Genomic DNA, 26541 nt, shown 5'->3' on the forward strand with positions numbered 1-26541 from the left:
TCCTGTGTGCTCCTGCTGGTCAAATTGCTAGACTTATCCCCAGGTCTCAGGGGCCAGGAAAAATCCTTTTTTTTTCATCTAAATCCTGTTTTGTTTTTTTTCCTCAGTCAGACTGTACAAATATGCATCTTATTAACCTTTTAGTATTCCCCCCCCCCAAAAAAAATAAAAAAATTGAGTGTGTCTGTGAGTGATCAGACACAAATATATCTGTTTAAAAGAGTCTGGTGTAGGCCAGATAACTAGAACTGTTTTTCATCTTCCACGGTTCAAATCTGGGTGTTATCAACCTGCTTGCCTTTTTTTCCATAAAAAAAAACAGTTTGAGTGTGTCGCTGACTGTTCAGACACAAATATATCTATTTTAACAAGTCTGGTATACACCAGGAAATTATAACTGTGGTTTTGCAGTTCCATGGTTCAAATCTCTGGTTCAAATCTCTGTATTATCCACTTTTTTGTCTTTTTTCCATAAAAAAAAAACATTTTCAGTGTCTCGCTGACTGTTCAGACACCAATATATCTGTTTAAAAGATTCTGGTGTAGGCCAGAGAAATAGTACTGTGGTTTTCCTCTTCCACGGTTCTAATCTCCTTTTTATTACCCTTTTGCCATTGATGTAAGCTATTTTACTTCATCTACAATGGGCAAGGTGCGTGGCAAGGGACGTGGAACTGGACATTCTGGTGATGGTGTGTGCAGAGGATGGGGCCGTGGCCAAGGTGAAAATGTGCCACAACCAACAGCCACATCTTCTCGCTCCCAGTTCTTGACCGAATTATTAGGGAAGCACACAACAGCACCACTATTGCGAATCAGTGTGAACAGGTTATTAATTGGATAGCAGATAATACTTCCAGTCACCTGAGCACCACCACCTCCGGTCTGTTTTCCACACGGTCAAGTGTTAGTAGCCGTGAGTCTCGACTGCATACTCCTCCTCATCCTGATGCTCCTTCCTCCCACCATACTGAGTGTCGGCAGACACAACTGATCACACAGTTGGACACTCTGAAGAGCTGTTCACTGGTCCATTTCCATATTTGGGCCCCTCACCTGCTCCACTTGAAGTGGTGGAAGAGAAGATCCTATGTAGCGATGGCCAAATATTTGAACAGCCACGGCCACAGGAAGGCGACGCTGGCAATTTGTCACAAGAGGTGGACGACAAGGAGACACAATTGCCGCGAAGTGAGGAGGAGGACCGTGGTGCGGAAGTGGAAGAGGAGGAGGTGGTGGATGATCTAGTAACTGATCCAACGTGGCAGGAGGACACGCAGAGCGAGGCCAGCAGCATACAGGGGGAGGGAGGCAGAGCACCCCAACAGGCAGGAAGAAGCAGTGTGGTGGCCGCAGACAGAAGGCGGGCAACCGTTCCCCGTAACACCAACACGAGGGATGTTGCCAGTACAACCGGTAGGTCTTCCAGAGTCTGGAATTTTTTTAAAGACTCTGCTGATAACCCCAAAAAAGGCCATTTGTACCACCTGCCAGGCCAGCATCAGCAGGGGTGACAAAACTACCAGCCTGACCACCACCAGCATGATCAGGCACATGTCAGCAAAGCACCCGACTTTGTGGGGCGAACCTCAGGGTCCACGACCAGTGTCAGCGGGTGTCACCACTTCTTCTTCTGCTGTTGTGCATGCAAGGCAATCCCCTGTCCATACTGCATGCATGCAAAGATGCCCCCTCCTCTCAGTCTTCACTTGTTATGGCAGTCTCTCAAGAAACAGCATCAACATTCACTTTGAACGAAAGCGCAAATTCGCAGCCAACGCCCCACAGGCCACAGTCCTAAATTCACACATTTCACGACTGCTTGCATTGGAAATGCTGCCTTTTAGGCTGGTGGAGACGGAATCCTTCCGCAACCTTATGGCGGTGGCCATCCCTCGGTACTCGGTCCCCAGCCGACACTATTTTGCCCGGTGTGCCATCCCAGCACTACACAAGCACGTGTCCCAAAACATCTGCCGTGCCCTCAGCAGCGCAGTTACTGGGAGAGTCCACCTGACAACGGACACGTGGACAAGTGCTTGTGGCCAGGGACGGTACATCTCCCTGACGGCACACTGGGTAAACATAGTGGAAGTCGGGACCCAGTCGGACCTTGGGACGGAACACATCCTCCCCACACAGAGGATTGCGGGCCCTATGTCAGTCAGAGTTGCCCCCACAGTGTACAGCTCCTGCGCATCATCCTCCTCCTCCTCATGTTCAGCCTCCATCTCAGATATCACCACATCAGTTATAAGCTGGAAGCACTGCAGTACTACCTCAGCCAAGCGGCAACAGGCTGTGCTGAAACTCATAAGCTTAGGTGATAAACCTCACACTGTTTGTGAGTTGTGGACAGCTCTGAAAGAGCAGGCAGATCTGTGGCTGAGACCGCTGAACCTACATCCAGGCATGGTCGTGTGTGACAATGGCCGTAACCTGGCGGCGGCTCTGAGGCGAGGCGAGATCACAACGTACCATGCCTGGCTCATGTGCTTAACCTCGTGGTTCAGCGGTTTCTTAAATCGTACCCCGAGTTGCCAGATCTGCTCGTCAAAGTACGCCGCCTGTCAGCTCATTTTCGGAAGTGGGCTACAGCTTCCGCCGCACTTGCTGTGTTGCAGCAGCGTTTGCAGCTTCCGGCACACCGACTGGTGTGTGATGTCCTCACACGTTGGAACTCTACCCTCCACATGTTGCAAAGGATTTGTGAGCAGAAGAGAGCAGTTGTGGAGTACCAGCTGCAACAAGGCCGTCAATATTCAGGTCAGACTCCACACATAAGACCTCAAGAGTGGATCTGGATGTCTGACATATGTACCATCCTGACAAACTTTGAGGAGTCCACCAAGATGGTCAGTGGCGATGACACCATCATTAGCGTCAGCATCCCACTTGTCTGTCTTTTGCAACGCTCTCTGCAGAGAATTAAAGAGGAGGCATTGTAGCCTGAGTATGATGAGATGGATCAAGAAGCCGTAGCGGGCGATTACACACAGCCCAGCCTCATCTCATCCCAATGTGCATTGGGGGGCAATGAGCGAGAGGAGTGAGGAGGAGGAGGAGGAAGAACAGGAGCTGGTATCATGCGCTGTAGACGGTAGTACCTGTACAACTGTCATACCGTCGGTTCAGCGTGGGTGGCCTGAGGACAGGGGGGAGGAGGAGGAGGAGAGCATGGTCAGTCGTCATCTTGGTGAGGACACGGAAGTCTTGCCCATTACCAGTCTGGCACGCATGGCAGACTTTATGTTACTCTGCCTTAACCGTGACCCTCGCGTTGTCAAAATGTTGGGTGACAGTCATTGCTGGTTGGTGACACTTTTAGACCCCCGCTACAAGGAGAACTTTCACTCTCTTATTCCTGAGGTAGAGAGGTCTACAAAAATGGGGCAGTACCAGAAGGCCCTTGCTGCAGAACTGATAAAAAAATTCCCATCTGAAAACGCTAGTGGCAGAGGTCACAGTTCGTTGCCCAACCAAGGCGTACATACGAGAGAGACGCAACTCCAATCCAGCAGAGGCAGGGGAACACTGTCAAAGTTCTGGGACAGTTTTCTGAGAATTGCCCAGCTTACAGGCCCTGAGGCGTGGGGTACTCTCACAAGGAGTGGAAAGTTTCAAAAGATGGTGATGGAGTACCTTGCCGACCGTACCAGCCTCCTCCGTGATTCCTCTGTGCCTTTTAATTATTGGGTATCCAAGCTGGACACTTGGAATGAACTCGCTCTGAACGCATTGGAGGTCCTAGCCTGCCTTGCCGCTAGCGTGTTATCGGAGCGTGTTTTTAGTGCCGCTGGGGGAATTATAACTGATAAGCGCACTCGCCTGTCAACTGACAATGCTGACAAGCTGCCCCTTATCAAAATGAACAAGGGCTGGATTGGGCCAGACTTCTCATCACCACCAAATGACAGCAGAGTAACATAAAGTCAAATCCACTGTGTTGTTTCGGGAGGTGTATTCCCATGCACCGCTTCACACCCACACATGGGTATAGGCTTCCTAATTTCGGCTGTTTTTTGCTCTTCTCCTTATCTTCAGCCTCCACCACCACTATACCACCAGGGTGACCATGGTCCGTGTTGCCAGCATTGCAAGTTCCTCCGTCCAAATTTTTGGCAGCTTTTGCTTGGATGGCATAGGCAAAGACTATGGGAGACCCACTCCCCCATAATGGGAATAAGGTTTTTAATAAGCTGTACTGCATGGCTCTTGTAAGGGGCATTAAGACGGTCTTGTTAAGCTACTGTGACCTCCACGTCTCTTCCACAGGGCATTGATATTGTCTTTTTATTCCACTGCGACCTCCACCACTCTTCCAAGAGGCATTGATAGTGTCTTTTTATTCCACTGAGACCTCCACCACTCTTCCAAGGGGCATTGATATTGTATTTTTATTCCACTGCGACCTCCACCACTCTTCCAAGGGGCATTGATATTGTCTCTTTATTCCACTGCGACCTCCACCACTGTTCCAAGGGGCATTGATATTGTCTTTTTATTCCACTGCGACCTACACCACTCTTCCAAGGGGCATTGATATTGTCTTTTTATTCCACTGCGACCTCCACTACTCTTCCAAGTGGCATTGATATTGTGTTTTTATTCCACTGAGACCTCCACCACTCTTCCAAGGGGCATTGATATTGTCTTTTTATTCCACTGCAACCTCCACCACTCTTCCAAGGGGCATTGATATTGTCTTTTTATTATACTGCGACCTCCACCACTCATCCAAGGGGCATTGATATTGTCTTTTTATTCCACTGCGCCCTCCACCACTCTTCCAAGGGGCATTAAAACCGTCTTGTTAAGCTACTGTGACCTCCACGTCTCTTCCACGCGGCATTAAAACCGTCTTGGTAAACCACTCTGAACTCCACGTCTCTTCCAAGGGGCATTATAACCATCTTGTTAAACCTCTCTGACCTCCACGTCTCCCAAGGGGCATTAAAACCATCTTGTTAAACCACTCTGACCTCCACGTCTCTTCCAAGGGGCATTAAAACCATCTTGTTAAACAACTCTGACCTCCACATCTCTTCCAAGGGGCATTAAAACCGTCTTGTTAAGCTACTGTGACCTCCATGTCTCTTCCACGGGGCATTGATATTGTATTTTTATTCCACTGCGACCTCCACCACTCTTCCAAGGGGCATTAAAACTGTCTTGTTAAGCTACTGTGACCTCCACATCTCTTCCACAAGGCATTAAAACCGTCTTGTTAAACCACTCTGAACTCCACGTCTCTTCCAAGGGGCATTAAAACAAACTTCTTAAACCACTCTGACCTCCACGTCTCTTCCAAGGGGCATTAAAACCATCTTGTTAAACCAGTCTGACCTCCAAGTCTCATCAAAGGGGCATTAAAACCGTCTTGTTAAGCTACTGTGACCTCCACGTCTCTTCCACGGGGCATTAAAACCGTCTTGTTAAAACACTCTGAACTCCACGTCTCTTCCAAGGGGCATTATAACCATTCTGTTAAACCACTCTGACCTCCACGTCTCTTCCAAGGGGCATTAAAACCATCTCGTTAAACCACTCTGACCTCCACGTCTCTTCCAAGGGGCATTAAAACCATCTTTTTAAACCACTCTGACCTCCAAGTCTCTTCCAAGGGGCATTAAAACTGTCTTGTTAATCTACTGTGACCTCCATGTCTCTTCCACAAGGCATTGATATTGTCTTTTTATTCCACTGTGACCTCCACCACTCTTCCAAGGGGCATTGATATTAACTTTTTATTCCACTGCGACCTCCACCACTCTTCCTAGGGGCATTGATATTGTCTTTTTAATCCAATGCGACCTTCACCACTCTCCCAAGGGGCTTTGATATTGTCTTTTTATTCCACTGCGACCTCCACCACTCTTCCAAGGGGCATTGATATAGTCTTTTTATTCCACTGCGACGTCCACCACTCTTCAAAGGGGCATTGATATTGTCTTTTTATTCCAGTGCGACCTCCAAAACTCTTCTAAGGGACATTGATATTGTCTTTTTATTCCACTGCGACCTCCACCACTCTTCCAAGGGGCATTAAAACCGTCTTGTTAAGCTAAAGTGACCTTCACGTCTCTTCCACGGGGCATTGATATTGTCTTTTTATTCCACTGCGACCTCCACCACTCAACCAAGGGGCATTGATATTTTCTTTTTATTCCACTGCGACCTCCACCACTCTTCCAAGTGGCATTGTTATTGTCTTTTTATTCCACTACGACCTCCACCACTCTTCCAAGGGGCATTGATATTAACTTTATATTCCACTGCGACCTCCATCACTCTTCCTAGGGGCATTGATATTGTCTTTTTAATCCACTGCGACCTCCACCACTCTCCCAAGCGGCTTTGATATTGTCTTTTTATTCCACTGCGACCTCCACCACTCTTCCAAGGGGCACTGATATTGTCTTTTTATTCCACTGCGACCTCCACCACTCTTCAAATGGGCATTGATATTGTCTTTTTATTCCACTGTGACCTCCACCACTCTTCCAAGGGGCATTGATATTGTCTTTTTATTCCACTGCGACCTCCACCACTCTTCCTAGGGGCATTGATATTGTCTTTTTAATCCAATGCGACCTTCACCACTCTCCCAAGGGGCATTGATATTGTCTTTTTATTCCAGTGCGACCTCCAAAACTCTTCTAAGGGACATTGATATTGTCTTTTTATTCCACTGCGACCTCCACCACTCTTCCAAGGGGCATTAAAACCGTCTTGTTAAGCTAAAGTGACCTTCACGTCTCTTCCACGGGGCATTGATATTGTCTTTTTATTCCACTGCGACCTCCACCACTCTACCAAGGGGCATTGATATTTTCTTTTTATTCCACTGCGACCTCCACCACTCTTCCAAGTGGCATTGTTATTGTCTTTTTATTCCACTACGACCTCCACCACTCTTCCAAGGGGCATTGATATTGTCTTTTTATTCCACTGCGACCTCCACCACTCTTCCAAGTGGCATTGTTATTGTCTTTTTATTCCACTACGACCTCCACCACTCTTCCAAGGGGCATTGATATTGTCTTTTTATTAAACTGCAACCTCCTACACTCTTCCACGGGGCATTAAAACCGTCTTGTTATGCTACTGTGACCTCCACGTCTTTTCCACGGGGCATTCAAACCGTCTTGTCAAACCACTCTGAACTCCATGTCTCTTCCAAGGGGCATTATAACCATCCTGTTAAACCACTCTGACTTCCATGTCTCTTCAAAGGGGCATTAAAACCATCATGTTAAACCACTCTGACCTCCACGTCTCTTCCAAGGGGCATTAAAACCATCTTGTTAAGCTACTGTGACCTCCATGTCTCTTCCACGGGGCATTGGTATTGTCTTTTTATTCCCCTGAGACCTCCAACACTCTTCCAAGGGGCATTGATATTGTCTTTGTATTCCACTGCGACCTCCACCACTCTTCAAAGGGGCATTGATATTGTCTTTTTATTCCACTGCGACCTCCACCACTCTTCTAAGGGGCATTGATATTGTCTTTTTATTCCACTGCGACCTCCACCACCCTTCCAAGGGGCATTAAAACCGTCTTGTTAAGCTACTGTGACCTTCACGTCTCTTCCACGGGGCATTGATATTGTCTTTTTATTCAACTGCAACCTCCACCACTCTACCAAGGGGCATTGATATTGTCTTTTTATTCCACTGCGACCTCCACCACTCTTCCAAGTGGCATTGTTATTGTCTTTTTATTCCACTACGACCTCCACCACTCTTCCAAGGGGCATTGATATTAACTTTTTATTCCACTGCGACCTCCACCACTCTTCCTAGGTGCATTGATATTGTCTTTTTAATCCACTGCGACCTCCACCACTCTCCCAAGGGGCTTTGATATTGTCTTTTTATTCCACTGCGACCTCCACCACTCTTCAAAGGGGCATTGATATTGTCTTTTTATTTCACTGCGACCTCCACCACTCTGCCAAGGGGCATTGATATTGTCTTTTTATTCCACTGCGACCTCCACCACTCTTCCAAGGGGCATTGATATTGTCTTTTTATTCCACTGCGACCTCCACCACTCTTCCAAGGGGCAATGATATTGTCTTTTTAGTAAACTGCAACCTCCACCACTCTTCCACGGGGCATTAAAACCGTCTTGTTATGCTACTGTGACCTCCACGTCTTTTCTACGGGGCATTCAAACCGTCTTGTCAAACCACTCTGAACTCCATGTCTCTTCTAAGGGGCATTATAACCATCCTGGTAAACCACTCTGACCTCCATGTCTCTTCCAAGGGGCATTAAAACCATCATGTTAAACCACTCTGACCTCCACGTCTCTTCCAAGGGGCATTAAAACCATCTTGTTAAACCACTCTGACCTCCACGTCTCTTCCAAGAGGCATTAAAACCGTCTTGTTAAGCTACTGTGACCTCCATGTCTCTTCCACGGGGCATTGGTATTGTCTTTTTATTCCCCTGAAACCTCCAACACTCTTCCAAGGGGCATTGATATTGTCTTTGTATTCCACTGCGACCTCCACCACTCTTCAAAGGGGCATTGATATTGTCTTTTTATTCCACTGCGACCTCCACCACTCTTCTAAGGGGCATTGATATTGTCTTTTTATTCCACTGCGACCTCCACCACTCTTCCAAGGGGCATTAAAACCGTCTTGTTAAGCTACTGTGACCTTCACGTCTCTTCCATGGGGCATTGATATTGTCTTTTTATTATACTGCGACCTCCACCACTCTACCAAGTGGCATTGATATTGTCTTTTTATTCCACTGCGACCTCCACCACTCTTCCAAGTGGCATTGTTATTGTCTTTTTATTCCACTACGACCTCCACCACTCTTCCAAGGGGCATTGATATTAACTTTTTATTCCACTGCGACCTCCACCACTCTTCCAAGGGGCATTGATATTGTCTTTTTATTCCACTGCGTCCTCCACTACTCTTCCAAGGGGCATTGATATTGTCTTTTTATTCCACTGCGACCTCCACCACTCTTCCAAGGGGCATTGATATTGTCTTTTTATTCCACTGCGACCTCCAACACTCTTCCAAGTGGCATTGATATTGTCTTTCTATTCCACTGCGACCTCCACCACTCTTCCAAGGGGCATTAAAACTGTTTTGTTTATCTACTGTGACCTCCACGTCTCTTCCACGGGGCATTAAAACTGTCTTGTTGAACCACTCTGACCTCCACGTCTCTTCCAAGGGGAATTAAAACCTTCTTTTTAAACCACTCTGACCTCCACGTCTCTTCCAAGGGGCATTAGTACCATCTTGTTAAACCACTCTGACCTCCACGTCTCTTTCAAGGGGCATTATAACCATCTTGTTAAACCACTCTGACCTCCACGTCTCTTCCAAGGGGCATTAAAACCATTTTGTTAAGCCACTCTGACCTCCAAGTCTCTTCCACGGGTCATTGATATTGTCTTTTTATTCCACTGCAACCTCCACCACTCTTCCACGTGGCATTGTTATTGTCTTTTTATTCCACTACGACCTCCACCACTCTTCCAAGGGGCATTGATATTAACTTTTTATTCCACTGCGACCTCCACCACTCTTCCTAGGTGCATTGATATTGTCTTTTTATTAAACTGCGACCTCCACCACTCTTCCAAGGGGCATTGATATAGTCTTTTTGTTCCACTGCGACCTCCACCACTCTTCCAAGGGGCATTGATATTGTCTTTTTATTCCACTGCAACCTCCACCACTCTTCCACGTGGCATTGTTATTGTCTTTTTATTCCACTACGACCTCCACCACTCTTCCAAGGGGCATTGATATTAACTTTTTATTCCACTGCGACCTCCACCACTCTTCCTAGGTGCATTGATATTGTCTTTTTAATCCATTGCGACCTCCACCACTCTCCCAAGGGGCTTTGATATTGTCTTTTTATTCCACTGCGACCTCCACCACTCTTCCAAGGGGCATTGATATTGTCTTTTTATTCCACTGCGACCTCCACCACTCTTCAAAGGGGCATTGATATTGTCTTTTTATTCCACTGCGACCTCCACCACTCTTCCAAGGGGCATTGATATTGTCTTTTTATTCCACTGCGACCTCCACCACTCTTCCAAGGGGCATTAAAACCGTCTTGTTAAGCTACTGTGACCTTCATGTCTCTTCCACGGGGCATTGATATTGTCTTTTTATTCCACTGCGACCTCCACCACTCTTCCAAGGGGCATTGATATTGTCTTTTTATTCCACTGAGACCTCCACCACTCTTCCAAGGGGCATTAGTATTGTCTTTTTATTCCACTGCGACCTCCACCACTCTTCCAAGTGGCATTGTTATTGTCTTTTTATTCCACTGCGACCTCCACCACTCTTCCATGAGGCATTGATATTGTCTTTTTATTCCACTGAGACCTCCACCACTCTTCCAAGGGGCATTGATATTGTCTTTTTATTCCACTGTAACCTCCACCACTCTTCCAAGGGGCATTGATATTGTCTTTTTATTCCACTGAGACCTCCACCACTCTTCCAAGGGGCATTAATATTGTCTTTTTATTCCACTGCGACCTCCACCACTCTTCCAAGTGGCATTGTTATTGTCTTTTTATTCCACTGCGACCTCCACCACTCTTCCATGAGGCATTGATATTGTCTTTTTATTCCACTTCGACCTCCACCACTCTTCCAAGGGGCATTGATATTGTCTTTTTATTCCACTGCGACCTCCACCACTCTTCCAAGGGGCATTGATATTGTCTTTTTATTAAACTGCGACCTCCACCACTCTTCCAAGGGGCATTGATATAGTCTTTTTGTTCCACTGCGACCTCCACCACTCTTCCCAGGGGCATTGATATTGTCTTTCTATTCCACTGCGACCTCCACCACTCTTCCAAGGGGCATTAAAACTGTCTTGTTAAGCTACTGTGACCTCCACATCTCTTCCACGGGGCATTAAAACCGTCTTGCTAAACCACTCTGAACTCCACGTCTCTTCCAAGGGGCATTAAAACCATCTTGTTAAACCACTCTGACCTCCACCACTCTTCCACGCGGGATTAAAACCGTCTTGTTAAGCTACTGTGACCTCCAAGTCTTTTCCACTGGGCATTAAAATCGTCTTGTTAAGCCACTCTGAACTCCACGTCTCTTCCAAGGGGCATTAAAATAAACTTCTTAAACCACTCTGACCTCCACGTCTCTTCCAAGGGGCTTTAAAACCATCTTGTTAAACCACTCTGACCTCCACGACTCTTCCAAGGGGCATTAAAACCATCTTGTTAAACCAGTCTGACCTCCACGTCTCATCGAAGGGGCATTAAAACCGTCTTGTCAAGCTGTTGTGACCTCCACGTCTCTTCCACGGGGCATTAAAACCGTCTTGTTAAACCACTCTGAACTCCACGTCTCTTCCAAGGGTCATTATAGCCATCCTGTTAAACCACTCTGACCTCCACATCTCTTTCAAGGGGCATTAAAACCATCTTGTTAAACCACTCTGACCTCCACGTCTCTTCCAAGGGGCATTAAAACCATCTTGTTAAGTCACTCTGACCTCCACGTCTCTTCCAAGGGGCATTAAAACGTCTTGTTAAGCTACTGTGCCCTCCATGTCTCTTCCACGGGGCATTGATATTGTCTTTTTATTCCACTGAGACCTCCAACACTCTTCCAAGGGGCATTGATATTATCTTTTTATTCCACTGCGACCTTCACCACTCTTCGAAGGGGCATTGATATTGTCTTTTTATTCCACTGCGACCTCCAACACTCTTCCCAGGGGCATTGATATTGTATTTTTATTCCACTGCGACCTCCACTACTCTTCCAAGGGGCATTGATATTGTCTTTTTATTCCACTGCGACCTCCACCACTCTTCCAAGGGGCATTGATATTGTCTTTTTATTCCACTGCGACCTCCACCACTCTTCCAAGTGGCATTGATATTGTCTTTCTATTCCACTGCGACCTCCACCACTCTTCCAAGGGGCATTAAAACTGTTTTGTTTATCTACTGTGACCTCCACGTCTCTTCCACGGGGCATTAAAACTGTCTTGTTGAACCACTCTGACCTCCACGTCTCTTCCAAGGGGAATTAAAACCTTCTTGTTAAACCACTCTGACCTCCACGTCTCTTCCAAGGGGCATTAAAACCATCTTGTTAAACCACTCTGTCCTCCACGTCTCTTTCAAGGGGCATTATAACCATCTTGTTAAACCACTCTGACCTCCACGTCTCTTCCAAGGGGCATTAAAACCATCTTGTTAAGCCACTCTGACCTCCACGTCTCTTCCACGGGTCATTGATATTGTCTTTTTATTCCACTGCGACCTCCACCACTCTTCCAAGGTGCATTGATATTGTCTTTTTATTCCACTGCAACCTCCACCACTCTTCCACGGGGCATTGATATTGTCTTTTTATTCCACTGCGACCTCTACCACTCTTCCAAGGGGATTTGATATTGTCTTTTTATTCCACTGCGACCTTCACCACTCTTCCAAGGGTCATTGATATTGTCTTTTTATTCCACTGCTACCTCCACCACTCTTCCAAGGGGCATTGATATTGTCTTTTTATTCCACTGCGACCTCCACCACTCTTCCAAGGGGCATTGATATTGTCTTTTTATTCCACTGCGACCTCCACCACTCTTCCAAGGGGCATTGATATTGTCTTTTTATTCCTCTGCGACCTCCACCACTCTTCCAAGGGGCATTGACATTGTCTCTTTATTCCACTGCGACCTCCACCACTCTTCCAATGGGCATTGATATTGTCTTTTTATTCCACTGCGACCTACACCACTCTTCCAAGGGGCATTGATGTTGTCTCTTTATTCCACTGTGACCTCCACCACTCTTCCAAGGGGCATTGATATTATCTTTTCATTCCACTGCGACCTACACCACTCTTCCAAGGGGCATTGATATTGTCTTTTTATTCCACTGCGACCTCCACCACTCTTCGAAGGGGCATTGATATTGTCTTTTTATTCCACTGAGACCTCCACCACTCTTCCAAAGGGCATTGATATTGTCTTTTTATTCCACTGCAACCTCCACCACTCTTCCAAGGGGCATTGATATTGTCTTTTTATTCCACTGAGACCTCCACCACTCTTCCAAGGGGCATTAATATTGGCTTTTTTTTCCACTGCAACCTCCACCACTCTTCCAAGGGGCATTGATATTGTCTTTTTATTCCACGGCGACCTCCACCACTCTTCCCAGGGACATTGATATTGTCTTTTTATTCCACTGCGCCCTCCACCACTCTTCCAAGGGGCATTAAAACTGTCTTGTTAAGCTACTATGACCTCCACTTCTCTTCCACGGGGCATTAAAACCGTCTTGTTAAACCACTCTGAACTCCACGTCTCTTCCAAGGGACGTTATAACCATCTTGTTAAACCACTCTGACCTCCATTTCTCTTCCAAGGGGCATTAAAACCATCTTGTTAAACCACTCTGACCTCCACGTCTCTTCCAAGGGGCATTAAAACCATCTTGTCAAACAACTCTGACCTCCACGTCTCTTCCAAGGGGCATTAAAACCGTCTTGTTAAGCTACTGTGACCTCCATGTCTCTTCCACGGGGCATTGATATTGTCTTTTTATTCCACTGCGACCTCCACCACTCTTCCAAGGGGCATTGATATTGTCTTTTTATTTCACTGCGACCTCCACCACTCTTCCAAGGGGCAATCATCTGGACTTTTTATTCCACTGCGATCTCCACCACTCTTCCTAGGGGCATTGATATTGTCTTTTTATTCCACTGCGACCTCCTCCACTCTACCTCGGGGCATTGATATTGTCTTTCTATTCCACTGCGACCTCCACCACTCTTCCAAGGGGCATTAAAACTGTCTTGTTAAGCTACTGTGACCTACACATCTCTTCCACGGGGCATTAAAACCGTCTTGCTAAACCACTCTGACCTCCACCACTCCTCCAATGGGCATTAAAACGGTCTTGTTAAGCTACTGTGACCTCCACGTCTCTTCCACGGGGCATTGATATTGTCTTTTTATTCCACTGCGACCTCCACCACTCTTCCAAGGGAAATTGATATTGTCTTTTTATTCCACGGCGACCTCCACCACTCTTCCAAGGGACATTAAAACCGTCTTGTTAAGCTATGTGACCTCCAGGTCTCTTCCACGGGGCATTAAAACCAACTTGTTAAACCACTCTGACCTCCACGTCTCTTCCAAGGGGCTTTAAAACCATCTTGTTAAACCACTATGACCTCCATGACTCTTCCAAGGGGCATTAAAACCGTCTTGTTAAACCACTCTGAACTCCACGTCTCTTCCAAGGGACATTATAACCATCTTGTTAAACCACTCTGACCTCCATTTCTCTTCCAAGGGGCATTAAAACCATCTTGTTAAACCACTCTGACCTCCAAGTCTCTTCCAAGTGGCATTAAAACCGTCTTGTTAAGCTACTGTGACCTCCATGTCTCTTCCACGGGGCATTGATATTGTCTTTTTATTCCACTGCGACCTCCACCACTCTTCCAAGGGGCATTGATATTGTCTTTTTATTTCACTGCGACCTCCACCACTCTTCCAAGGGGCATTGATATGGACTTTTTATTCCACTGCGACCCCCACCACTCTTCCTAGGGGCATTGATATTGTCTTTTTATTCCACTGCGACCTCCTCCACTCTTCCTAGGGGCATTGATATTGTCTTTCTATTCCACTGCGACCTCCACCACTCTTCCAAGGGGCATTAAAACTGTCTTGTTAAGCTACTGTGACCTACACATCTCTTCCACGGGGCATTAAAACCGTCTTGCTAAACCACTCTGAACTCCACGTCTCTTCCAAGGGGCATTAAAACCATCTTGTTAAACCACTCTGACCTCCACCACTCCTCCAATGGGCATTAAAACGGTCTTGTTAAGCTACTGTGACCTCCACGTCTCTTCCACGGGGCATTGATATTGTCTTTTTATTCCACTGCGACCTCCACCAATCTTCCAAGGGACATTGATATTGTCTTTTTATTACACGGTGACCTCCACCACTCTTCCAAGGGACATTAAAACCGTCTTGTTAAGCTACGTGACCTCCAGGTCTCTTCCACGGGGCATTAAAACAGTCTTGTTAAACCACTCTGACCTCCACGACTCTTCCAAGGGGCATTAAAACCATCTTGTTAAACCAGTTTGACCTCCACGTCTCATCGAAGGGGCAATAAAACCGTCTTGTTAAGCTACTGTGACCTCCACGTCTCTTCCAAGGGGCATTAAAACCATCTTGTTAAACCACTGTGAACTCCACGTCTCTTCCAAGGGGCATTATAACCATCTTGTTAAACGACTCTGACCTCCACGTCTCTTCCAAGGGGCATTAAAATCATCTTGTTAAACCACTCTGACCTCCACATCTCTTCCAAGGGGCATTAAAACCATCTTGTTAAACCACTCTGACCTCCACGTCTCTTCCAAGGGGCATTAAAACCGTCTTGTTAATCTACTGTGACCTCCATGTCTCTTCCACGGGGCATTGATATTGTCTTTTTATTCCACTGCGACCTCCACCACTCTTCCAAGGGGCATTAATATTGCCTTTTTATTCCACGGCGACCTCCATCACTCTTCCCAGGCACATTGATATTGTCTTTTTATTCCACTGCGCCCTCCACCACTCTTCCAAGGGGCATTAAAACCGTCTTGTTAAGAAACTATGACCTCCACTTCTCTTCCACGGGGCATTAAAACCGTCTTCTTAAGCCACTCTGAACTCCACGTCTCTTCCAAGGGACATTATAACCATCTTGTCAAACCACTCTGACCTCCATTTCTCTTCCAAGGGGCATTAAAACCATCTTGTTAAACCACTCTGACCTCCACGTCTCTTCCAAGGGGCACTAAAACCATCTTGTTAAACCACTCTGACCTCCACGTCTCTTCCAAGGGGCATTAAAACCGTCTTGTTAATCTACTGTGACCTCCATGTCTCTTCCACGGGGCATTGATATTGTCTTTTTATTACACTGCGACCTCCACCACTCTTCCAAGGGGCATTGATATTGTATTTTTATTCCACTGCGACCTCCACCACTCTTCAAAGGGGCATTGATATTGTCTTTTTATTCCACTGTGACCTCCACCACTCTTCCAAGGGTCATTGATATTGTCTTTTTATTCCACTGCGACCTCCACCACTCTTCCAAGGGGCATTAAAACCGTCTTGTTAAGCTACTGTGACCTTCACGTCTCTTCCATGGGGCATTGATATTGTCTTTTTATTCCACTGCGACCTCCACCACTCTTCCAAGGGGCATTGATATTGTCTTTTTATTCCACTGCGACCTCCACCACTCTTCCATAGCGCATTGATATAGTCTTTTTATTCCACTGCGACCTCCACCACTCTTCCAAGGGGCATTAAAACCATCTTGTTAAGCTACTGTGACCTCCACGTCTCTTCCACGGGGCATTAAAACCGTCATGTTAAACCACTCTGAACTCCACGTCTCTTCCAAGGGGCATTATAACCATCCTGTTAAACCACTCTGACCTCCACGTCTCTTCCAAGGGGCATTAAAACCATCATGTTAAAACACTCTGACATCCACGTCTCTTCCAATGGGGCATTAAAACCATCTTGTTAAACCACTCTGACCTCCACATCTCTTCCAAGGGGCATTAAAAACGTCTTGTTAAGCTACTGTGACCTCCATGTCTCTTCCACGGGGCATTGATATTATCTTTTTATTCCACTGCGATCTCCACCACTATTCCAAGGGGCATTGATATCGACTTTTTATTCCACTGCGACCTCCACCACTCTTCCTAGGGGCATTGATATTGTCTTTTTATTCCACTGCGACCTCCTCCACTCTTCCTGGGGGCATTGAGATTGTCTTTTTATTCCACTGCGACCTCCACCACTCTTCCAAGGGGCATTAAAACCGTCTTGTTAAGCTACTGTGACCTTCACGTCTCTTCCACGGGGCATTGATATTGTCTTTTTATTCCACTGTGACCTCCACCACTCTTCCATGGGGCATTGATATTGTCTTTTTATTCCACTGCGACCTCCACCACTCTTCCAAGGGGCATTGATATTGTCTTTTTATTCCACTGCGACCTCCACCACTCTTCCATAGCGCATTGATATAGTCTTTTTATTCCACTGCGACCTCCACGACTCTTCCAAGGGGCATTAAAACCATCTTGTTAAGCTACTGTGACCTCCACGTCTCTTCCACGGGGCATTAAAACCGTCATGTTAAACCACTCTGACCTCCACGTCTCTTCCAAGGGGCATTAAAACCATCATGTTAAAACACTCTGACCTCCACGTCTCTTCCAATGGGGCATTAAAACCTTCTTGTTAAACCACTCTGACCTCCACGTCTCTTCCAAGGGGCATTAAAAACGTCTTGTTAAGCTACTGTGACCTCCATGTCTCTTCCACGGGGCATTGATATTGTCTTTTTATTCCACTGCGACCTCCTCCACTCTTCCTAGGGGCATTGATATTGTCTTTCTATTCCACTGCGACCTCCACCACTCTTCCAAGGGGCATTAAAACAGTCTTGTTAAGCTACTGTGACCTACACATCTCTTCCATGGGGCATTAAAACCGTCTTGCTAAACCACTCTGAACTCCACGTCTCTTCCAAGGGGCATTAAAACCATCTTGTTAAACCACTCTGACCTCCACCACTCCTCCAATGGGCATTAAAACGGTCTTGTTAAGCTACTGTGACCTCCACGTCTCTTTCACGGGGCATTGATATTGTCTTTTTATTCCACTGCGACCTCCACCACTCTTCCAAGGGACATTGATATTGTCTTTTTATTCCACGGCGACCTCCACCACTCTTCCAAGGGACATTAAAACCGTCTTTTTAAGCTATGTGACCTCCAGGTCTCTTCCACGGGGCATTAAAACAGTCTTGTTAAACCACTCTGACCTCCAAGTCTCTTCCAAGGGGCATTAAAACCATCTTGTTAAACCAGTTTGACCTCCACGTCTCATCGAAGGGGCATTAAAACGGTCTTGTTAAACGACTCTGACCTCCACGTCTCTTCCAAAGGGCATTAAAACCATCTTGTTAAACCACTCTGATCTCCACGTCTCTTCCAAGGGGCATTAAAACCATCTTGTTAAACCACTCTGACCTCCACGTCTCTTCCAAGGGGCACTGATATTGTCTTTTTATTCCACTGTGACCTCCACCACTCTTCCAAGGGTAATTGATATTGTCTTTTTATTCCACTGCGACCTCCACCACTCTTCCAAGGGGCATTAAAACCGTCTTGTTAAGCTACTGTGCCCTTCACGTCTCTTCCACGGGGCATTGATATTGTCTTTTTATTCCACTGCGACCTCCACCACTCTTCCATGGGGCATTGATATTGTCTTTTTATTCCACTGCGACCTCCACCACTCTTCCAAGGGGCATTAAAACCGTCTTGTTAAGCTACTGTGACCTTCACGTCTCTTCCACGGGGCATTGATATTGTCTTTTTATTCCACTGCGACCTCCACCACTCTTCCATGGGGCATTGATATTGTCTTTTTATTCCACTGCGACCTCCACCACTCTTCCAAGGGGCATTGATATTGTCTTTTTATTCCACTGCGACCTCCACCACTCTTCCATAGCGCATTGATATAGTCTTTTTATTCCACTGCGACCTCCACCACTCTTCCAAGGGGCATTAAAACCGTCTTGTTAAGCTACTGTGGCCTTCACGTCTCTTCCACGGGGCATTGATATTGTCTTTTTATTCCACTGCGACCTCCACCACTCTTCCATGGGGCATTGATATTGTCTTTTTATTCCACTGCGACCTCCACCACTCTTCCAAGGGGCATTGATATTGTCTTTTTATTCCACTGCGACCTCCACCACTCTTCCATAGCGCATTGATATAGTCTTTTTATTCCACTGCGACCTACACCACTCTTCCACCAAGGGGCATTGATATTGTCTCTTTATTCCACTGCGACCTCCACCACTCTTCCAAGGGGCATTGATATTGTCTTTTTATTCCACTGCGACCTCCACCACTCTTCCAAGGGGCATTGATATTGTCTTTTTATTCCACTGCGACCTCCACCAGTCTTCCAAGGGGTATTGATATTGTCTCTTTATTCCACTGCGACCTCCACCACTCTTCCAAGGGGCATTGATATTGTCTTTTTATTCCACTGCGACCTACACCACTCTTCCACCAAGGGGCATTGATATTGTCTCTTTATTCCACTGTGACCTCCACCACTCTTCCAAGGTGCATTGATATTGTCTTTTTATTCCACTGCGACCTACACCACTCTTCCAAGGGACATTGATATTGTCTTTTTATTCCACTGCGACCTCCACCACTCTTCCAAGTGGCATTGATATTGTCTTTTTATTCCACTGAGACCTCCACCACTCTTCCAAGGGGCATTGATATTGTCTTTTTATTCCACTGCAACCTCCACCACTCTTCCAAGGGGCATTGATATTGTCTTTTTATTCCACTGAGGCCTCCACCACTCTTGCAAGGGGCATCAATATTGTCTTTTTATTCCACTGCAACCTCCACCACTCTTCCAAGGGGCATTGATATTGTCTTTTTATTCCACGGCGACCTACACCACTCTTCCCAGGGACATTGATATTGTCTTTTTATTCCACTGCGCCCTCCACCACTCTTCCAAGGGGCATTAAAACCGTCTTGTCAAGCTACTATGACCTCCACTTCTCTTCCACGGGGCATTAAAACCGTCTTGTTAAACCACTCTGAACTCCACGTCTCTTCCAAGGGGCATTATAACCATCTTGTTAAACCACTCTGACCTCCACGTCTCTTCCAAGGGGCATTAAAACCATCTTGTTAAACCACTCTGACCTCCACGTCTCTTCCAAGGGGCATTAAAACCATCTTGTTAAACAACTCTGACCTCCACGTCTCTTCCAAGGAGCATTAAAACCGTCTTGTTAAGCTACTGTGACCTCCATGTCTCTTCCACGGGGCATTGATATTGTCTTTTTATTCCACTGCGACCTCCACCACTCTTCCAAGGGGCATTGATATTGTCTTTTTATTTCACTGCGACCTCCACCACTCTTCCAAGTGGCATTGATATGGACTTTTTATTCCACTGCGACCTCCACCACTCTTCCTAGAGGCATTGATATTGTCTTTTTATTTCACTGCGACCTCCTCCACTCTTCCTAGGGGCATTGATATTGTCTTTCTATTCCACTGCGACCTCCACCACTCTTCCAAGGGGCATTATAACTGTCTTGTTAAGCTACTGTGACCCCCACATCTCTTCCACGGGGCATTAAAACAGTCTTGCTAAACCACTCTGAACTCCACGACTCTTCCAAGGGGCATTAAAACCATCTTGTTAAACCACTCTGACCTCCACCACTCTTCCACGCGGGATTAAAACCATCTTGTTAAGCTACTGTGACCTCCAAGTCTCTTCCACTGGGCATTAAAACCGTATTGTTAAGCCACTCTGAACTCCGCGTCTCTTCCAAGGGGCATTAAAACCATCTTGTTAAACCACTCTGACCTCCACCAATCCTCCAATGGGCATTAAAACGGTCTTGTTAAGCTACTGTGACCTCCACGTCTCTTCCACGGGGCATTGATATTGTCTTTTTATTCCACTGCGACCTCCACCACTCTTCCAAGGGGCATTGATATTGTCTTTTTATTCCACTGCGCCCTCCACCACTCTTCCAAGGGGCATTGATAGTCTTTTTATTCCACTGCGACCTCCACCACTCTTCCATAGCGCATTGATATAGTCTTTTTATTCCACTGCGACCTCCACCACTCTTCCACGGGGCATTAAAACCGTCTTGTTAAGCTACTGTGACCTCCACGTCTCTTCCACGGGGCATTAAAACCATTTTGTTAAACCACTCTGAACTCCACGTCTCTTCCAAGGGGCATTATAACCATCTTGTTAAACCACTCTGACCTCCACGTCTCTTCCACGGGGCATTAAAACCGTCTTGTTAAACCACTCTGAACTCCACGTCTCTTCCAAGGGGCATTATAACCATCCTATTAAACCACTCTGACCTCCGTGTCTCTTCCAAGGGGCATTAAAACCATCATGTTAAAACACTCTGACCTCCACGTCTCTTCCAAGGGGCATTAAAACCATCTTGTTAAACCACTCTGACCTCCACGTCTCTTCCAAGGAGCATTAAAACCGTCTTGTTAAGCTACTGTGACCTCCATGTCTCTTCCATGGGGCATTGATATTATCTTTTTATTCCACTGAGACCTCCAACACTCTTCCAAGGGGCATTGATATTGTCTTTTTATTCCACTTTGACCTCCACCACTCTTCCTAGGGGCATTGATATTGTCTTTTTATTCAACTGCGACCTCCACCACTCTTCCAACGGGCATTGATATTGTCTTTTTATTCCACTGTGACCTCCACCACTCTTCCAAGGGGCATTGAAATGGTCTTTTTATTCCACTGCGACCTCCACCACTCTTCCAAGGGGCATTGATATTGTCTTTTTATTCCACTGCGACCTCCACCACTCTTCCAAGGGGCATTGATATTGTCTTTTTATGCCACTGCGACCTCCAACACTCTTCCAAGGGGCATTGATATTGTCTCTTTATTCCACTGCGACCTCCACCACTCTTCCAAGGGGCATTAAAACCGTCTTGTTAAGCTACTGTGACCTCCATTTCTCTACCACGGGGCATTAAAACCGTCTTGTTAAACCACTCTGAACTCCAGGTCTCTTCCAAGGGACATTATAACCATCTTGTTAAACCACTCTGACCTCCACGTCTCTTCCAAGGGGCATTAAAACCATCTTGTTAAACAACTCTGACCTCCACATCTCTTCCAAGTGGCATTAAAATTATCTTGCTAAGCTACTGTGACCTCCATGTCTCTTCCACGGGGCATTGATATTGTCTTTTTATTCCACTGCAACCTCCACCACTCTTCCAAGGGGCATTGATATTGTCTTTTTATTCCACTGCGACCTCCACCACTCTTCCAAGGTGCATTGATATTGTCTTTTTATTCCACTGCGACCTCCACCACTCTTCCAAGGGGCATTGATATTGTCTTTTTATGCCACTGCGACCTCCAACACTCTTCCAAGGGGCATTGATATTGTCTCTTTATTCCACTGCGACCTCCACCACTCTTCCAAGGGGCATTAATATTGTCTTTTTATTCCACTGCGACCTACACCACTCTTCCAAGGGGCAATTATATTGTCTCTTTATTCCACTGTGACCTCCACCACTCTTCCAAGGGGCATTGATATTGTCTTTTTATTCCACTGCGACCTACACCACTCTTCCAAGGGGCACTGTTTTCTTCTTTTTATTCCACTGCGACCTCCACCACTCTTCCAAGTGGCATTGATATTGTCTTTTTATTCCACTGAGACCTCCACCACTCTACCAAGGGGCATTGATATTGTCTTTTTATTCCACTGCAACCTCCACCACTCTTCCAAGGGGCATTAATATTGTCTTTTTATTCCACTGAGACCTCCACCACTCTTCCAAGGGGCATTGATATTGTCTTTTTATTCCACTGCAACCTCCAACACTCTTCTAAGGGGCATTGATATTGTCTTTTTATTCCACAGCGACCTCCACCTCTCTTCCAAGGGGCATTGATATTGTCTTTTTATTCCACTGTGCCCTCCACCACTCTTCCAAGGGGCATTAAAACCGTCTTGTTAAGCTACTGTGACCTCCATTTCTCTTCCACGGGGCATTAAAACCGTCTTGTTAAACCACTCTGAACTCCACGTCTCTTCCAAGGGACATTATAACCATCTTGTTAAACCACTCTGACCTCCACGTCTCTTCCAAGGGGCATTAAAACCATCTTGTTAAACCACTCTGACCTCCACGTCTCTTCCAAGGGGCATTAAAACCATCTTGTTAAACAACTCTGACCTCCACATCTCTTCCAAGTGGCATTAAAACCATCTTGCTAAGCTACTGTGACTTCCATGTCTCTTCCACGGGGCATTGATATTGTCTTTTTATTCCACTGCAACCTCCACCACTCTTCCAAGGGGCATTGATATTGTCTTTTTATTCCACTGCGACCTCCACCACTCTTCCAAGGGGCATTGATATTGACTTTTTATTCCACTGCGACCTCCACCACTCTTCCAAGGGGCATTGATATTGTCTTTTTATTCCACTGCGACCTCCATCACTCTTCCTAGGGGCATTGATATTGCCTTTCCATTCCACTGCGACCTCCAGCACTCTTCCAAGGGGCATTAAAACTGTCTTGTTAAGCTATTGTGACCTCCACATCTCTTCCACGGGGCATTAAAACCGTCTTGCTAAACCACTCTGAACTCCACGTCTCTTCCAAGGGGCATTAAAACCATCTTGTTAATCCACTTTGACCTCCACCATTCTTCCACGGGGCATTAAAACCATCTTGTTAAGCTACTGTGACATCCAAGTCTCTTCCTCTGGGCATTAAAACCATCTTGTTAAGCCACTCTGAACTCCACGTCTTTTCCAAGGGGCATTAAAACGAACTTCTTAAACCACTCTGACCTCCACGTTTCTTCCAAGAGGCTTTAAAACCATATTGTTAAACCACTCTGACCTCCATGACTCTTCCAAGGGGCATTAAAACCATCTTGTTAAACCAGTCTGACCTCTACGTCTCATCGAAGGGGCATTAAAAACGTCTTGCTAAGCTACTGTGACCTCCATGTCTCTTCCACGGGGCATTGATATTGTCTTTTTATTCCACTGCGACCTCCACCACTCTTCCAAGGGGCATTAATATTGTCTTTTTATTCCACTGCGACCTCCACCACTCTTCCAAGGGGCATTGATATTGACTTTTTATTCCACTGCGACCTCCACCACTCTTCCTAGGGGCATTGATATTGTCTTTTTATTCCACTGCGACCTCCACCACTCTTCCTAGGGGCATTGATATTGTCTTTCTATTCCACTGCGACCTCCACCACTCTTCCAAGGGGCATTAAAACTGTCTTGTTAAGCTACTGTGACCTCCACATCTCTTCCACATGGAATTAAAACCGTCTTGATAAACCACTCTGAACTCCACGTCTCCTCCAAGGGGCATTAAAACCATCTTGTTAAACCACTCTGACCTCCACCACTCTTCCACGGGGCATTAAAACCATCTTGTTAAGCTACTGTGACATCCAAGTCTCTTACACTGGGCATTAAAACCGTCTTGTTAAGTCACTCTGAACTCCACGTCTCTTCCAAGGGGCATTAAAACGAACTTCTTAAACCACTCTGACCACCACGTCTCTTCCAACGGGCTTTAAAACCATCTTGTTAAACCACTCTGACCTCCATGACTCTTCCAAGGGGCATTAAAACCATCTTGTTAAACCAGTCTGACCTCCACGTCTCATCGAATGGGCATTAAAACCGTCTTGTTAAGCTACTGTGACCTCCACGTCTCTTCCACGGGGCATTAAAACCATCTTGTTAAACCACTGTGAACTCCACGTCTCTTCCAAGGGGCATTATAACCATCTTGTTAAACCACTCTGACCTCCACGTCTCTTCCAAGGGGCATTAAAACCGTCTTGTTAAACCACTCTGACCTCCACGTCTCTTCCAAGGGGCATTAACACCATCTTGTTAAACCACTCTGACCTCCACGTCTCTTCCACGGCGCATTGATATTGTCTTTTTATTCCACTGCGACCTCCACCACTCTTTCAAGGTGCATTGATATTGTCTTTTTATTCCACTGCGACCTCTACCACTCTTCCAAGGGGAATTTATATTGTCTTTTTATTCCACTGCGACCTCCACCACTCTTCCAAGGGGCATTGATATTGTCTTTTTATTCCACTTCGACCTCCACAACTCTTCCAAGGGGCATTGATATTGTCTTTTTATTCGACTGCAACCTTCACCACTCTTCCAAGGGGCATTGATATTGTCTTTTTATTCCACTGAGACCTTCACCACTCTTCCAAGGGGCATAGATATTGTCTTTTTATTCCACTGTGACCTCCACCCCTCTCCCAACGAGCATTAAAACCGTCTTGTTAACCTTCTGTGATCTCCACGTCCGTTCGACGGTGCATTAAAACCGTCTTGTTAAACCACTCTGACCTCCACCACTCCTCCAATGGGCATTAAAACGGTCTTGTTAAGCTACTGTGACCTCCGCGTCTCTTCCACGGGGCATTGATATTGTCTTTTTATTCCACTGCGACCTCCACCACTCTTCCAAGGGGCATTGATATTGTCTTTTTATTCCACGGCGACCTCCACCACTCTTCCAAGGGGCATTAAAACCGTCTTGTTAAGCTATGTGACCTCCAGGTCTCTTCCACGGGGCATTAGGACAGTCTTGTTAAACCACTCTGACCTCCTCGACTCTTCCAAGGGGCATTAAAACCATCTTGTTAAACCAGTCTGACCTCCACGTCTCATCGAAGGGGCATTAAAACCATCTTGTTAAGCTACTGTGACCTCCACGTCTCTTCCACGGGGCATTATAACCATCTTGTTAAACCACTCTGACCTCCACGTCTCTTCCAAGGGGCATTAAAACCATCTTGTTAAACCACTCTGACCTCCACGTCTCTTCCAAGGGGCATTAAAACCATCTTGTTAAACCACTCTGACCTCAACGTCTCTTCCAAGGGGCATTAAAACAGTCTTGTTAATCTACGGTGACCTCCATGTCTCTTCCACGGGGCATTGATATTGTCTTTTTATTCCACTGCGACCTCCACCACTCTTCCAAGGGGCATTGATATTGTATTCTTATTCCACTGCGACCTCCACCACTCTTCAAAGGGGCATTGATATTGTCTTTTTATTCCACTTCGACCTCCACAACTCTTCCAAGGGGCATTGATATTGTCTTTTTATTCGACTGCAACCTTCACCACTCTTCCAAGGGGCATTGATATTGTCTTTTTATTCCACTGAGACCTTCACCACTCTTCCAAGGGGCATTGATATTGTCTTTTTATTCCACGGCGACCTCCACCACTCTTCCAAGGGGCATTAAAACCGTCTTGTTAAGCTATGTGACCTCCAGGTCTCTTCCACGGGGCATTAGGACAGTCTTGTTAAACCACTCTGACCTCCTCGACTCTTCCAAGGGGCATTAAAACCATCTTGTTAAACCAGTCTGACCTCCACGTCTCATCGAAGGGGCATTAAAACCATCTTGTTAAGCTACTGTGACCTCCACGTCTCTTCCACGGGGCATTATAACCATCTTGTTAAACCACTCTGACCTCCACGTCTCTTCCAAGGGGCATTAAAACCATCTTGTTAAACCACTCTGACCTCCACGTCTCTTCCAAGGGGCATTAAAACCATCTTGTTAAACCACTCTGACCTCCACGTCTCTTCCAAGGGGCATTAAAACAGTCTTGTTAATCTACGGTGACCTCCATGTCTCTTCCACGGGGCATTGATATTGTCTTTTTATTCCACTGCGACCTCCACCACTCTTCCAAGGGGCATTGATATTGTATTCTTATTCCACTGCGACCTCCACCACTCTTCAAAGGGGCATTGATATT

The sequence above is a fragment of the Phyllobates terribilis genome, unplaced genomic scaffold, assembly GCF_046119375.1.
Source record: "Phyllobates terribilis strain yellow unplaced genomic scaffold, ASM4611937v1 Scaffold_1__5_contigs__length_1240528914, whole genome shotgun sequence".
Classification (NCBI taxonomy): domain Eukaryota; kingdom Metazoa; phylum Chordata; class Amphibia; order Anura; family Dendrobatidae; genus Phyllobates; species Phyllobates terribilis.